The sequence below is a fragment of the Halichoeres trimaculatus genome, unplaced genomic scaffold (genome assembly GCF_033239565.1).
Source record: "Halichoeres trimaculatus isolate MK-OKI-2021-1 unplaced genomic scaffold, fHalTri1.1 fHalTri1_scaffold_16, whole genome shotgun sequence".
Classification (NCBI taxonomy): domain Eukaryota; kingdom Metazoa; phylum Chordata; class Actinopteri; order Labriformes; family Labridae; genus Halichoeres; species Halichoeres trimaculatus.
Genome location: NW_027437194.1, coordinates 8,958,245 through 8,972,958, shown reverse-complemented (window position 1 = coordinate 8,972,958; position 14,714 = coordinate 8,958,245). Strand labels below are relative to the sequence as shown.

At 38.9% G+C, this 14,714-nt stretch overlaps 1 long non-coding RNA gene across 1 annotated transcript in view; it reads right to left on the bottom strand.

The window, feature by feature from the left end:
• Positions 1–6,008: 6,008 nt before the first annotated feature.
• The window catches only part of LOC141805758 (uncharacterized), a 47,151-nt gene continuing 38,445 nt past the window's right edge, over positions 6,009–14,714 (bottom strand). Inside the window, exon 3 of the long non-coding RNA XR_012599731.1 lies at positions 6,009–6,086. This is a non-coding gene — a long non-coding RNA (uncharacterized LOC141805758). The remainder of the gene's footprint in view (positions 6,087–14,714) is intronic.

Sequence of the window (14,714 nt, the reverse complement as noted above, 5' to 3'; positions counted from 1 at the left end):
TGAAGTATCTTCCTTGAAGAGTCAGGACTAAGATGAACCCAACAGTGTCATGGAAGAAACATTCAATTGAAACAGAAACAGATTCCTGTTTGGGTTTGATTATGAATCTAATAATTCAAATTTTACCACAGTTATTAAAACTAGAGATGTTTGATATTCAGTGTCACTGCCTCATTTGTTTTACTGTAAAAGAACTTCAAGCTAAGTCTTAAACCCTAACACTGACTGAGATTTATCCTTAAGAGTAAAGATATTTGTTTAGCTACCAAATCATAACTGTCATTTCAGTCTGAACAACATTTACATTCACCTCAAACAGCCTGTCATATTTCCAGCAGGGTTACAGATGAATGTGAGACGGACAAAAGAAAAATCACAGGCAACAGTTCGAGAAATGAAGGGACAGGACGAAGAGGGGGAGAGAAAGCACTCTGGGGTCTGTCTTTCAGTTCCACATCTGGCCCTGATATTTCAGAGTTAATTAGTCATGCAGGGGTTGTGTGCAGATAAATCTATCATCCCGCAGCGCACAAACCATTTGAGAAATGAAAGGAAGTGAGGAGATATACACAGTCGAAGCTCCTCCATAAATCACCGGCCCAGATTAAAAACAGGCTCTGCTGTGATGAGTGGGAGGGATCGGGACCAGGCTGGTCCTGGACTTTCTCACACTAAAACACACTCAAATGCACACACAGACGAACAGGATACACTGTGGGGAAGATATACACTTTACTGCACTGACTCTCAACTGAGGGTACTGTTACAGGAGTACATCTGCTGCTCCGGAGAGGTGAAGTGAAACTAGAAACAACGTCCAGACTCTAAAAACATACACCCCTGTATTTTCACAACTACTCCTTATCTGTCATCTTTTGACATAGATCACTGAAAAAAGACGTTTACTAGCTTAACATGCTAAAAACAGCTCAAACAGTAATAAGGGATTAGGAACTCAAAACATTTGAAAGAGGTGGTGAAAATAGAGACACCAAGCAAAATAGTTACCAGCATGGTGTATAACTTATTTAGTTAGCTTCAACTCCATGTGACAACTTTAAAATGGTTTTACTCTTATTCATCCTGATCAGAGTTTTAAGACCAGTTGATTTTTTTTTTTTTTTTTTTTTTACATTTTTCACTGTTGGATCTTGATAAAGGTTCTAAGTAGAGTTTCAAAATGCAAAAAGAAGAAATGGGAGTTAGAGAAAAAATTAGAAAGCAGTTCATTACAAACAACAATTAAAGTGGAACAGTCTGTTTACCAGCTAATCAAAAATTTAAGACCATAGCTTTAAAAACCTTAAAACTCTCTAAAATAGAAATAAAAGTTTGAAAAAAGGACTCAGTTATAAGGAGCCTCACTGTTTTTGTTGATCACTTCAAACACTTGTTTCGATATGCTTGATGTTTGTGCTGCCAGGGGACTAGTGGGAACATTGCTCGAAGCAGTGAAGATGACTTCACGGGGGGCATCCACTGTCTGGAACTGATGTCCATTTTTGTAAGCTTCCCTTGTCATCCATCCCTCAATGTGATTTAGAGGGAAAGGCAGGATGGACCCAAAGACTGATTTTTTTTTTTTTTTTTTTTTTTTTAATCCTTTGTCAGGCAGAGGTTGTGAACTGCAGCATTGCCTTGTTAAAAAAAAACAGTCACTACCACACAGACCAGGGCCCTCAGTCATGAAGGAGGCCCCCTGCACAACAGGAAACTCCATTGTTCCATTATTTTATTGAAGAAAAAAGCCCCTCATCATGATGGCATCCCCTCCAGTGGGATCTTCATGTCATTCTAGTAATGTACGTAACAAGGTTCAATTTTTTTCTCCTCAGAGAATAAAACTTTCCTCCACCTCTCAATGTCTTATGTTTGGAGCTCTCTTGAAGTCCAAACAGGCGAGTTTATAGCATTGAAGGAGACAAAGCCTTTGAAGATGTATTTTGTTCTTAAAGCTCTTCTCTCTCAGACGTCGTCTGATGGTTATTGTGCTGTGGTCGACTCCAGTAACAGTGTTTATCTGGGTTGAGGATCATCCTTTCTCTTGGTAGACAGCCGATCACATCTTCCAGCTCAGCGCAGGTGAAATTTTTGAGTCTACCACTTGACTTTTCTGTTCCATGTCCCCCAGGATCTCTGAAAAAATTTGAAATGATTGTCTCACTGTGTCCAACCTCGGCAGCAATTGCGTTTTGTGAGAGGCCTTGCTTATGCAGCTCAACAATCTGACCACATTCAAAGACAGAAAGCTCTTTAGCCCTTTAGCCTGATTTTGTCCTTTAAAGGCTGTGGTATTAACTTTTGATCAGCCGATAAAGAAACTACTTTAATTCAATTATTTTATTATTATTTTTTTGTTTTTTACGCTTTCTTACGCTTTTTTTTGTCCAACTCCCATTTCTTTTCTTTTTTTTCTTTTTTTTTTAAAATTAATTAATTAATTAATTTATTTATTTATTTATTTATTTATTTATTTATTTATTTATTTATTTGGGGTGGGGGTGGGGGGGTCATTTTGCATATTGCATTTTGAAACTCAAACCATAACCTTCTCAAGACCAAACAGGGCATATTGTAAGTTCATGCAATTTTTCAACTCGTCTTAAAGTTTGGATTGGGTGTGTACCTTGTCACACTGCACCCTGTAAAAAGTTGTTTTAAACAAAAAAAAGTAGAGTTAAAAGGATCTGTCCTCCAAAACAAATGCATGACAAATCAAAGTAAAATAATGAAAAGAAAAAAAACAAAACAATCTGTTTAAATATGTTCAAATAAAGCACTTGGCTGAACAGGGTAAAATTTTGTGAACAACCTCAAATCTGCCATAACTTCTCATTCCTCATTTTCTCACAGAATTATGAAGTATTGAAACAGATTTCCCTCACAGCTTTTCTTTTCTGTTATTTCTCCTCCACTGACGCCGTCATCAGTTGGAGGATCTGTTGAATGTTTGCACAGTAAAACAAACTTACTCAGCAGCGAACGCCTCAAAAACGTACGGCAGCCCCGCCATCTGCTCCCTCTCCCTGTACGCTATCTCACTCAACGGAGGAAGGAGTGGGAGCAGAGGGGGAGGACAAGGAGCTGAGAGAATGACGACGTCGACATGTGCTCGGAGGAACGAGTGAAATACGAAGGGGAAAAAGTGAGGGTGAGGTCATGAGGAAGAGGAAGAGGGAGAAGAGAAGTGTTTCTGACAGAGTCTGAGGTAAACAGAAGCCTGAGGCCACACTTTGGTCTCCTTTGATTCTGACAGGGCTTCATTAAGAGCTGTCCACCCTCGCCTCAGTGCAGGGCGTGAGCACGTTTGAATCTCTGGGTATAAATACAGGGAAGAGCAAAACACCAGAGAAACCTGATCTCTTTAAAGCTTTTGGATCAACTAAATCAAAAAGGAACCAGGATTAATTTTAGTGTATTTGTCGGAGAGGAATAAGCAGTCAGTTTGAGTACAAACAGTGCAACAAATTCTACAAATTCCACCCATTCACATCTTAATTTACGTCTATCCGCTGTCAGAGATAACAAAAAGATAAAAACAAACCCAACAATGAGCTGTTTGTTTGGGATCAAGAGTAAACCTTATAAGGATCAGCCACTAATTCAAAAAAGATGAATGCTGACAGTTGAAAGGCTGAACTCTAAATCCCCTTAACCTTTAAATTAGAGTTAGAGCTTCTGAGAATTTACGATCAGGTCTGGGGTCTTAGAGGAAAGGTGAAGGATAGAAACAGGGCAGGGTCTAAGGTCAGGGCAGGGACTGTGGCGACTGTTGACAGGAACATGAGTGTGTGAAGGAAAATGTGTGACTGGTGACACATTGAGGTACCATTCCAACACAAGCGCTGCATTAAATCTTTTCCAGTGTAAAAAGTGAAATTTATGTCTCTCTGTACTCAAGTATTTGTGTTTTTCCTCCTATTCATAATTTATCATTCTGCCACTATCAACATAAAAAGGAAGAAGAAAAAAGACTGAATCTGTGTGATGCAGGACATCTTGAAAGAGTAAATAGGGATTATCTAGAAGGTTGGCAGATTTATTTTAAGATAAAGCAACATTTGATTACTCATGCCATGCCAAGGCTAACCAAGTTTATCATACAGTGTCAGCAATTAACCCAGAGCCTTTTTAATGGTAGCTAGCATAGTATTCCATATTCCAGAATTCTGGTAGCATTCCAGAATTTCTCCAGAAAACTGATGTAATTCAGGAATTCCAGTAATATTCCAGAATATTTAAACATTTCATGATTCTAATATGAAAGAATAAAAGAATTCTAGAATTCTTGTAACATTTCAGAATTCCAGAAACATTCTAAAATTATTGTGACTTCAAGAGTCCTTGTTAAATTCTAGAGTTCTAGAATCATTCTAGAATTCTGGTGGCATTCCAGAATTCAAGGGGACTAACAGAATACTGATGACATTCCAGAATTCTGGTAAAACTTTAGAATTCTGATACCATTCAAGAATTCCAATGATATTCCAGAATTATGGCAATATTCAAAATTCTAATAACCTCTAGATTTCTTGCACCCCTCTAGAAAACTGGTCACAGTTAAGAGTTCCAGAAACTTTCTCCATTTCTAGTAACCTTTCATAATGCTAGAAACATTCTAGAAATGTGATAACTTTAAAGGATTGTGGTAACATTCCAGAACGGTAATGTATCAGAAATTCTGGTTATATTCCAGAAGTTTGATGACTTTTTGGAATGCAGCTAAAATTGCAGAACTCTAGCAATGTTCTAGAATTCTGGTAACATAACAGAGTTTTGCTAACATTACAGACTTTTAGTAATACTCTAGAACACACTTGGACACAGCTGTGGGTTTTGTTTTAAAAATGTGGTGGCATTGACGGACCTCTGTGGTGTAAGCGAAAAGCCTCAGGCGCATCAGTTTTATCATGTTTTTCTAGAAAACAGGCACCACAAGCCCTATATACATATAGTTTACAGTAGTAGTTTTTGCTTGTAATTCAAACTGTGAGACAAAACGTATTTATTAACTACATAGTTAAGTTTTTAATGTTTGAAACCAGGTTAAAATTAAAACCATTAAAAGTAAAGTATTAAAGAGAGGACCCGGGTATGTATTCCTCTGATAATTACTTTTCATCACTTTGGGTTAAAATCTGTTCTGCAGAGTCATGACCATGCCCTTAAACTGTCCCGTCTCTCTCTTTTTCCAGTCTGGTCCTGCAGGAACAGAGTGGACATGTCAGGCAGCCGATAGCCATCTGACCGGGAAACACTAAATCACAGATGAAACAGCGAGGGGGAAGCTGTAAATCACACATTACAAAGAGCGTGGTGAAAGCACAGGAACATTGCTCTGCCATGACACCGTCCCTCACAGACCGCCTTCAAAGCCAGCTCAGGCAGGAAGCGGTCATTCCCATTTCCTGTCTGCCTCACCCAGGAGACGACGACACGACGGAGGTGTGAAGGAAAGTCACATGTTTTATTTCATGTTTGGATATTTTTCTCTCTCAAGGACGTGTGAACCCATTGTGGCTGTTTGTGCCAGCTGATGAAAAGAGATCACAATAGCACAGGAATCACATTTTTATGAAGGTGAACTCTGACCTTGATGAAGCTGCTGTCGTGGAAACCACTGATGATGGGTTTGTTGGTGTCAGGGTTGGTTTGGTTTTTAGTTCAACAAAGGAAGACAAAAGACTTTCCAGTCTATTAACATCCTCCTGACCACTGGGGATTTGACTTGTTTTGGTTTATGAAAACCTGGTATTAAGAGCAGTTATTCTCATAAGATCCAAAGTATTAATGTATAAATGATCGAGGGAATCTACAGAAAATTCTCCTGAAACCATAACAGCAGAATAAAATGTGTGTAGAGCTAGATGTGCAGAGATGAAGGAGCTGCTTATAGTCTCACCTGCTGTCTGTCACTCAGCAGTTGTGACGGTGAGTCGGCTGACACCTCCCGACAACAGTGATGTGACTCTGTCAACGCCATGCTACGGAGTTCACCTGTCGCCCCAATGGCCCCGCCAGCGATTTGTCCCGTCAATCAATCACTTCCTCTTCTCCCTCAGGAGGTCAGAGGAAGGTAAGAGGGACTGTGGAACAAAATCAAAAACAGAGAAGGTGTTAATTTGGCTCACGTAGTGTAAATTATCCTATAACAGTCAGGATATCTGTACGTTTTTGGACTGTGGTGATGATGCCGCTCATTTGGGCGCATTTGATTCGTCACATTCCAGGGATGCAGTTAGTGAATGTGAACCCCATTAGCCCCAGATCACCAGACTTGTTAGCAGCAGCACCTCTTGCAATAATTTACAGCCCTTTCATCTCAACAGAATGTGTTTCTTGTAGAGCGTAATGGAAGTAATCCATTCTGCCTGTCAGGGCGAGGAAACACTTTGTTTTCTGAACAAATTGTGTTTGGGTGGAAAATACCGGTCGGGTTAGAGAGGAGGGAGATTTTGTGGTGGATATATGCAGGTTTCAAGGACAGAGGTGTTTCTATTTTTGTAAACACAGGATGTGGATTCAGAAACAGTAAACCTGCTCTATACTGTGAACATTGTTTATAGGAACATACATCTTACAGAGTGACTCTTCTGGAGTAAACAGAGACCCTTACCCCACAAACTGTGTGCATGATTTATTTAGAAATATTCAGTGACTTTGTTGAATTAACACTTTGGAAGGACATGGGATTACTTTAGTGTTTTGAGTATTTCAAGAGAGGTCATAACAAATACTGGAGGGGGAACTGTATTCACCTATCACAAAGAGCAGATTATGCCCAGGGATAAAAGTTTACTCTGCTCAGCAAGTGTGAAGGACCTCAAGTTAGGGCCAACTGGGCATAGAGTTCATCATTTTTCCAGAGGATTGCTCTTAATGATGGGAATTAGGCTGTAGTTTAATGTCTGCCTCACTGAAGATGACAAGAGATGTCATTTGTTTATAGATGCATTGTAAGGATGTATAATTAACAACCCAGGGAGCCAAAATTTGTGACCAAGATTTTAGAGCCTGTGACCACGAGCAGCACGCCGTCATGGTAACTAACTCTAGTCAACTAAAATCTCCCAAAATGATGTAAAAACTTCTCAAGATCTTGCAAAGTTTAAATCTTTAGAAAGATTCTCAGGGTTTCGCAAACTTTCTGAGAATCATGAAAAGAGTGTCTTGAATTCTTCCAAAAGGTTTTTAGTGTCTCCAAAAATATATCAGGATCTTAAAAGAGTTTCTTAAATGTGTACAATTCTTATGATTTTGTAAAAAAATTCTCTGGATCTCGCAGAAATGTATAGAAAAAAGTTGCTTAAGTTCTTGGAAGAGTACTTTGTAGGCTTGGGAAAGAATCTCAAGGTTTGCAAAAAGTTTCTCAAGATTTTGCGAAGATTTTTGGGGTCTGAAAAACTTGCTCAGGATCTTAAAAGAGTATCTTATATAATGTTCTGAATGCTTCTCATGGTTTTGTAAAACGTTCTCCAGATCATGCAAAACTTGCTCAGATTCTCGGAAGAGCAACTTATAATCCTGCAATAGATCTTTAGGGTTTTCAAAAGTGTCTCAGGATCTTCAATAGGGATGGGTACCGAATTAGGTACTTTTATAGGTACCGACTGAATTCTGTCAAAAGTACCAGGTACCGGTTTCCGTAAAGTCAAAAGGTACCATCTTTAGGTACCTAAATGCATCCTGGTGACTGAGGGAGTGGAAGGGTAGGCAATTTTCCATGATGGACATTAACACAGCATTGCAAGGATCCATATATTGAAGAATAAATATGTTTAATTAAAAAAAAAGTTATTATTAAACAAATTGACATTTTTTACCACATAAACACAAAAAAGTACCAAAAATTGGTACCGTTGAGTACCGATACTGGTTGCCAGGTACCAGGTACCAGGTATCGGTACCCATCCCTAATCTTGAAATAGTATTATGTAATCTTGGGAAAAACTCTCAGGTTTTGTAAAAGTTTCTTGGGACCTTGCAAGAGCATCTTTGAGTCTTGCAAAGGATTCTCAAGGTTTGCAAAAGTTCTCAGGATCTCGCAGAAATTCACTAGGATCTCGAAAAACTTGCTTAGGATCTTGAAAGAGCTGCTATTGGTTTTGCAAAAGATTGTAAGCGTTTTGTTAAAAAGTGTCAAGTTCTTGCTGAAATTAATAGGAATTTTGCAAAAGTTTTTCAGGATCCTGTAAGAGTATTTTGAACTCTCTGAAAATTCTCAGTGTTTGCAAAACTTGATCAGGATCTTGCAAGTGTATTTTGTAATCTTGCAGCAATATTTAAGGTTTGCAAAAGTTGCATAGGCCTTCAGAATGTTTTGGGTTTTTTTTTTTTTAGATTTTCTCTTTTTTTATAGTGACCTTACAAAATGCTTACTCAACCAGTTTGTCAGGATTGGACAAAAGCTCCCCCAAATCTTACAGAAGTATCTTCAAGAGTTTGTGGAAACTTGTATAATTTTTTTTCTTAAAGTTTATTGGAAAATTACAAACAGTCTTAAGAAAATGCTTTAAAAAAAAAAAAAAGAAAAAAAAAAACCTTACCACATTTTTTAGTGAACGAAGTTGATCAGTTTTTTCCCAATAATATTGTCATATTTTACACAATATAACAAGAGCTCATCTCTTCTTTTTCAGTGAACTGTGAGATAGCCAGAGAAAGTGACTTAGCTGTGAGGGATGTGTGGATCTTGAGCTCAAGCATTTACAGGAAATATGTGAACACTTACAGTGCATACACATCACGCTAGTCAGATTTTATTTGAAAATACTGGGTCAGAGAGCAAAGTGACTTCTGAAGCAGAAAGAAAACTATGCATCTCTTCTTTGAATTAGCAGTTTGCAGAGGTTGTATTCAAGCTTGGACAGTGATGAATAATCTTACCATTAAAGTCTATTTTTTTACAAGGACAGCTAGGTTTGATTTGCAGACTCTGCGTCTTTTATTTAAAGCTTTTCCAGCACACTATATTTTTAACTTTCAAAACGAGGCGCACCCCCCCCAAAAAACAATCATCCATCTCTCATCCCCTCTCATTTATCTGCTCACCCTCCTCTTCCTCACCCTCTCCCTCCACACTCCCCACAGTCCCCTCCATAAATCCTGGGACAGCAGCGCTTTAATGGATAATTAATTGATGCCGCTGCAGCTCTGTAATAAGACAATAAATTACGACGCAGGCCGGTGTGCTGTGTCAGTGTGTGTTGCTAATGGCCCTTCAGGGCAGGGGCAGGAGGCTAATAAATTAGACAGGTATTAACTGTTGTGTGCTAAGTAGCCCTCCACTGCTGACTGCCACGAAGAGGAGAGGAGAAAAACAGTGCAGAGAGAATGAGGAGAGGTTAGTTCTTCACCTCCAAACTCAAGCTAGAAACATGTTTTACAATAAATCTGACTTTGGATAAATATCCTTGATCTTGTGAAGAATCTAAAATGTGTGTTCTTTAGCTAAATATTAGTCCATTAAAACATAAACTCAGACTTGATATTCCTAAATATCATTTGGGATAGGCAAAAAAGTATATATCCTTATTTGTATAAATTTTGGCCTCTGGTAAAAGCCACATGGGACTTAAACAAGAGCAATGCACTATCAGCTCAATTTGTGACATCACCAATTGGTAAATCTTCCCATGAGAGCTTAATAAACTTCAAACTGATCAACAAGATTATACAGACTCCAGTTAAGCTTCAACAAACTAACAATAGAGACAGTATACATATGGCCCACTTTCCACTTTATTGCTGATAATAGTCCTAATGAAGACCAGAGATTGGGGTTTCCAAACCTTTTAGCCTCCCATGGCCAAAAAGTAGAGCAGGAGAACTACAACCCCTTGCTGTGGGAAAACAGAAACATGCCAACCCAAAAACAGACTCAAAAAGATATCATACGAATAACCCTTGATAATTAGACGTCCAATGATTATGGTCATGGTTTGACTTCCAGCTAAAGCCATGTGAGATTTTAACACAAGTCACACAAGATTCAATCATTTTGTGACATCACTGATTGGTGAATAGACACACGGTTTCATTTTCCAAACTTTAATAAGGAATTGATTTTACACAGAAATCTGATTTTTAATCAATATACTTTGTCTTATAAAAAATTTGAAAACTATACTCTGCAACCAAATAGTCATCTACTCTGGTGTCCATCAAACATAGTTTCAGACCTGTAATCTGTAAATATCTTTTTTGTACAGCGTAAAAAAAAATTATACTTTTTTTATGAGTATAAGTTTTGACCTCTGGGCAAAAAGCTACATGAGACTTCAATGAGAGCCAATCAACATCTGCTCAATTTGTGACATCACACGTGGGTGGATAGACATACTTAGCTGTTTGCATGGTATCTGTTTTTCGTTTAAAATAATAGGTTGTTTTTTGTTTTTTGTTTTTTACTTTGGAAGGCCCTTTATTACCCTTTTATTGATGTTTTGCAACACCCTAGGGGGGCTCAGGCCATTTCCACACGTAGCTGGGTATTTGGGAAACCGCATTTTTATACCTTTACATCTGTTGTTCACACAAAACCGCAGCTTTACATCACTAAAAACAATGTTTTTTAAAAACCCTGGCCCAAGTGAAGATTTTGGATAACTCTGGTTTCATGGTTTCGTATGGACACCGGTAAACAGAGTTTTCTGTTCTAGAACATCACCGCTGAACGACGGGGGCTGACACAGGTTTTGCGTCTGGAAAACACTGCCCATTGTGGGTTTGTCATGCCTCGAGCTGCACTTACTGGTAAACGTACCCACAGCATGTGGACGGAAGTTGTTTAAAAACAATTGAGGGGGGATACTCATTTTTGAAAATTCCCGTCTACGTGTTGATATGTTTCAGTCTCCACTTTGGGAACCGTGCTTTGTGGGAAATGATATGTTGGCTGTTTGTTCCTATGTTTGTTTTTGTTGTTGTTGTTGATGTGTTTTGTTTAATTGTTGTTTTTGAATCCAGAGCTTAGTTCTTTACTTCCAAACTTAAACCAAAATCTGATTTTGCAAAGGAATCTTGTTATGTTTGAAGAATTTCAAATCTATATTTTATCTCCATATGGTCATCTGCTTTGGTATTCATTAAAAGTGAGAAGTCAAACACTTCATTTGTACATATCTTTTTGGATAAGCAGTTAAAATAATCCTGTTTTATTCAGTATAAATCTCAAACTCCATGAGACTTTAGCAAGAGCCACATGAGACTCCTCATTTTGTGACATCACTAATTGGTGAAAAGACAAACTTAGCTGTTTGCATTGTTTATGTAAGATATAACCTCTATTTCTGTTTGTATTTTCATTATAATAGTATAAAACAGGTAATAGTATATAACAGGTAAAATCTGTTATTTTATATTTATGTATAGTGTTTCGCAACCCAAACCCCACTTTGGGAACCAGGTCTCTGAGGGACATCATGGGTGGGCAGTTTTTTAAAACACTCTGTGCAATGTGAAATAAATTTATTCTGCTGAACACAAATGGTGTGCTTTGGATTTGCTTTGGTGGAGAATCCATTTCTTAGCATGCAGTTTCCCTTTTCAAAAAATCCAGCACAGAGCACCGACATGTAGTCTATAAAGATCCCACTGCCCTCCTACTCCTTAAAGCTTTGGGAAATATTAAATTAATGTCTCAACAACACAAAGCTTTTGTTTCGGACATTAAAAAGCTGTGACAGTGGGTGCCCACGGTCTCCAGATTTAGTCACAGTCCAGCAGTAAAACACAGCTCTCCTACATGTGGTCTCAGCGGTCTGCAGCTCTCATCATGTCGAGTGTGTGAGAGACTGTGTCGCTTTCCAAAGAGGAAAATCACGGCTTAGTAAACAAGGACAACATCTCCCGCTTGGAAATGTGGAATTTCAGCAGATTGTCTCTAATCCTATTTTAATGGTTGTCTGATTAGGAGGTGAGGAGGATTAGGGTCTGAGTGTTCATGTGTGCATGTTCAGATGTCCTGGTAAAATGTACAACATGAATCTGGAAAGGAAAAAGAAGATATGCGCAGGAGAAACAAAGACAAATTGCACGGATTAGACGAGAGCAGCAGAAGAAGAGAAATGTCTGCTCGGTGATGTCGTTTCAATTAAAAGCAGCTGAAAGTCTCATCTGCTAATGTTAGCGCTAACGAGCGGGGCTTAGTGGCAGTTATGTAGATAAAAACTCTTCCTGATTGATTCAAACAGCCCATTGAAATTTGTTTCACTCCACCTTATCGATCACAGCACGCTCGTTGAAAACTGCTAATTAATAATGATAATAAAAGTGCCACGCTTCATTAAAATCAACCACACCAGGCTGAACTGCCATCCTTCTTCTGCTGCTCTCTCTATCTGCACATTACTCCTCTGTGATAAAACATCTCTTCGACATTTTTTAAAATCATCTATTTAATTTCACCAGCATCAAACTTGATAAATATTAATATCGCTCTCGCTGTTGTACTTGTCTTTTTTAATTCACTCTGATTCAGGCAGATAAGTGTCCTCCCACACACAGCTCCATCCAAAATAATAACGTGTTTGCTATTTTCTGCCCACAATCGTCCCTCTGATTGGCACATTCATCCTTTTATCTCATTACACGTCTGGCTTGTTTCACTGATTGACATTTACAGCTCTCTTTTTCCGGTTGATTCCTAAGGATTATTTTCTTTAAGGCCTGTTGTATCATCATAAAAAAGCAGATGTTGGTTTTATTTTCCGGATTGGAAAAAGGATTTTGTTTGCCAAGATCTCTTGACTAGTTGTGAAAGTTTTTTAAGATCGCATAAAACTGTCTTAGGGCATTGGATCTTGTATGTTTCATGGTTACATGTGGAAACATCTTAACCTCTAGCAGAAATTTCTCAGAGGCATCTTCAAAACATTTCTCAGAATCATGCCATTTTTTCCCAAGGCCTCACAAAAGTGTGCTAGGATCTTGCAAAAATTTCTAGATTGCTTGCGAAAGTTTCTCATTATCATTGCAGAATTTGCTAGAAATCTTGCTAGAGTTTCATGGTTTCTTGTGAATACTTCCCAAAATCTGACAAAAATTTCTTGGGGGCATCTCCAAAAAGTTACTCCACATGTTGCCAAATTTTCCAAAGACTTCTCAAGAGCATCTCCATAACCGCTTGGGCTGCAGCTCTGGTTAAAGCTGTCTACCATTCAGCTACAAAGCTGTACTACCAGAATGTAAACAAGTACAGGTGTCAGATATAGGGCGTTCCACTCACCCAGAGACACAAGGAACCAGCACAGATATGTGGATGTCAAACTGCAAGAAGAATTAAAGAATACAGGCGCAAACTCTACTAGTGGTAGCCACATTGGCTAACTAATCTCATACTGTTTCCCTGCTTGTTTTGCTTTGTAAAAGTAATGTTGCCATGTTTGTGAAAGTAAGTAAGGTTTTCTGAACCATTCGTGGTCACTCAAATAATTTGCTCAACTTGCTCCAATTTCTTGTCACATCACGTGTTTTTGGATGCCCAAAGAAAAGGCCACCTGGACTATCCTTTTTTGGGGGGGATTGGAAGATTGTTGCACATGGACTCCTATGCAGCATTGAAACACCCTGGATTTTATCATTAGATTTGTCTTTTCCTCTTGGAGAGGTGGTTTGGATTTTGTTACTGGAAATTTTTAAGAATAGGAAACGAAAGCAAAATTGGCCTTGGTGGGAATAGTTGTTGTGTGGGAATCACAAGATTTGGCATCCCATTCCTCCCTTGTTTGGGCTGCCCACTTTTCTTTTCAACATATTATTAATTATTTTACAAGCAGACATGCTTCTACACAGATCCATCAATCAAGATAAACATTTGTAACTAACTTTGAACTGTTTTAGAAAAACACATCCAGTCTTTTTTAATATAAGATATCTTCATGATAGTCCATTCCAGGCTTTACAGGAAACAGTTCACAGCTTGGTCAGGACTGGAGAAACTTTGGCACAAAGTCCTGACACCTGGCTTGAAGTATGTGCTGCAGAATTTTGCAGTAAGGAGATAAATCCTGGGGATATAGTGTTGTTTTACCTGCCGTATCTCTGTGTTCAAAGGAATCTTGTTGAGCTGAGGATGGGTGTAGATGTCTGCAGTGATGTAGAGTCAGAGCAGCAGTGGAAACAGTGAGTGTGGATGATGATAAAGCTGTCTGACTCAGTCAAAGGCAGCCCTGCTACCACCTCGCTCTGCAGAGAAGTGGAGCGCTTAATATATTATCAGTAGACACGAGTGACACATCCAAAGACAGAGTGCCCGGTGCTGAGCTCTCGCAGCCTGGGACCTGAAACATTCCTCCATATTTCCCGCCGGCTGTCAGGTCGTCTAATAAAGCGGGGCAGAATGGAGGGACGGTACAGGAGCTGAGGGTGGATGAAGTATCTCGCACTGATGTAATACGGCTTATAAATCTAATTTAATTACCCGGTGTGGGGACAGGCTGTAGAAGCCATGACTGGATTTATTGTGTCTTAACTTGGCATCTTAACGACTTTGTGCTTTTAATATCATTACCCTGTAATTTATTCTTCTCCATGCACGCACACTCACACTGTATCAGCACAGTAGCTCAGCCTCCATGAAGCAGTCATAATCTTTTTAAGCAGGCGGATTTACAGATCTCAGGACTCCTGAGCTGTGACAGCTATTGATCCATAAACTCTGGCTTTGACTCGTCCCCTGACGTCCATACTGCATGTCATCAAGGTGATATCAC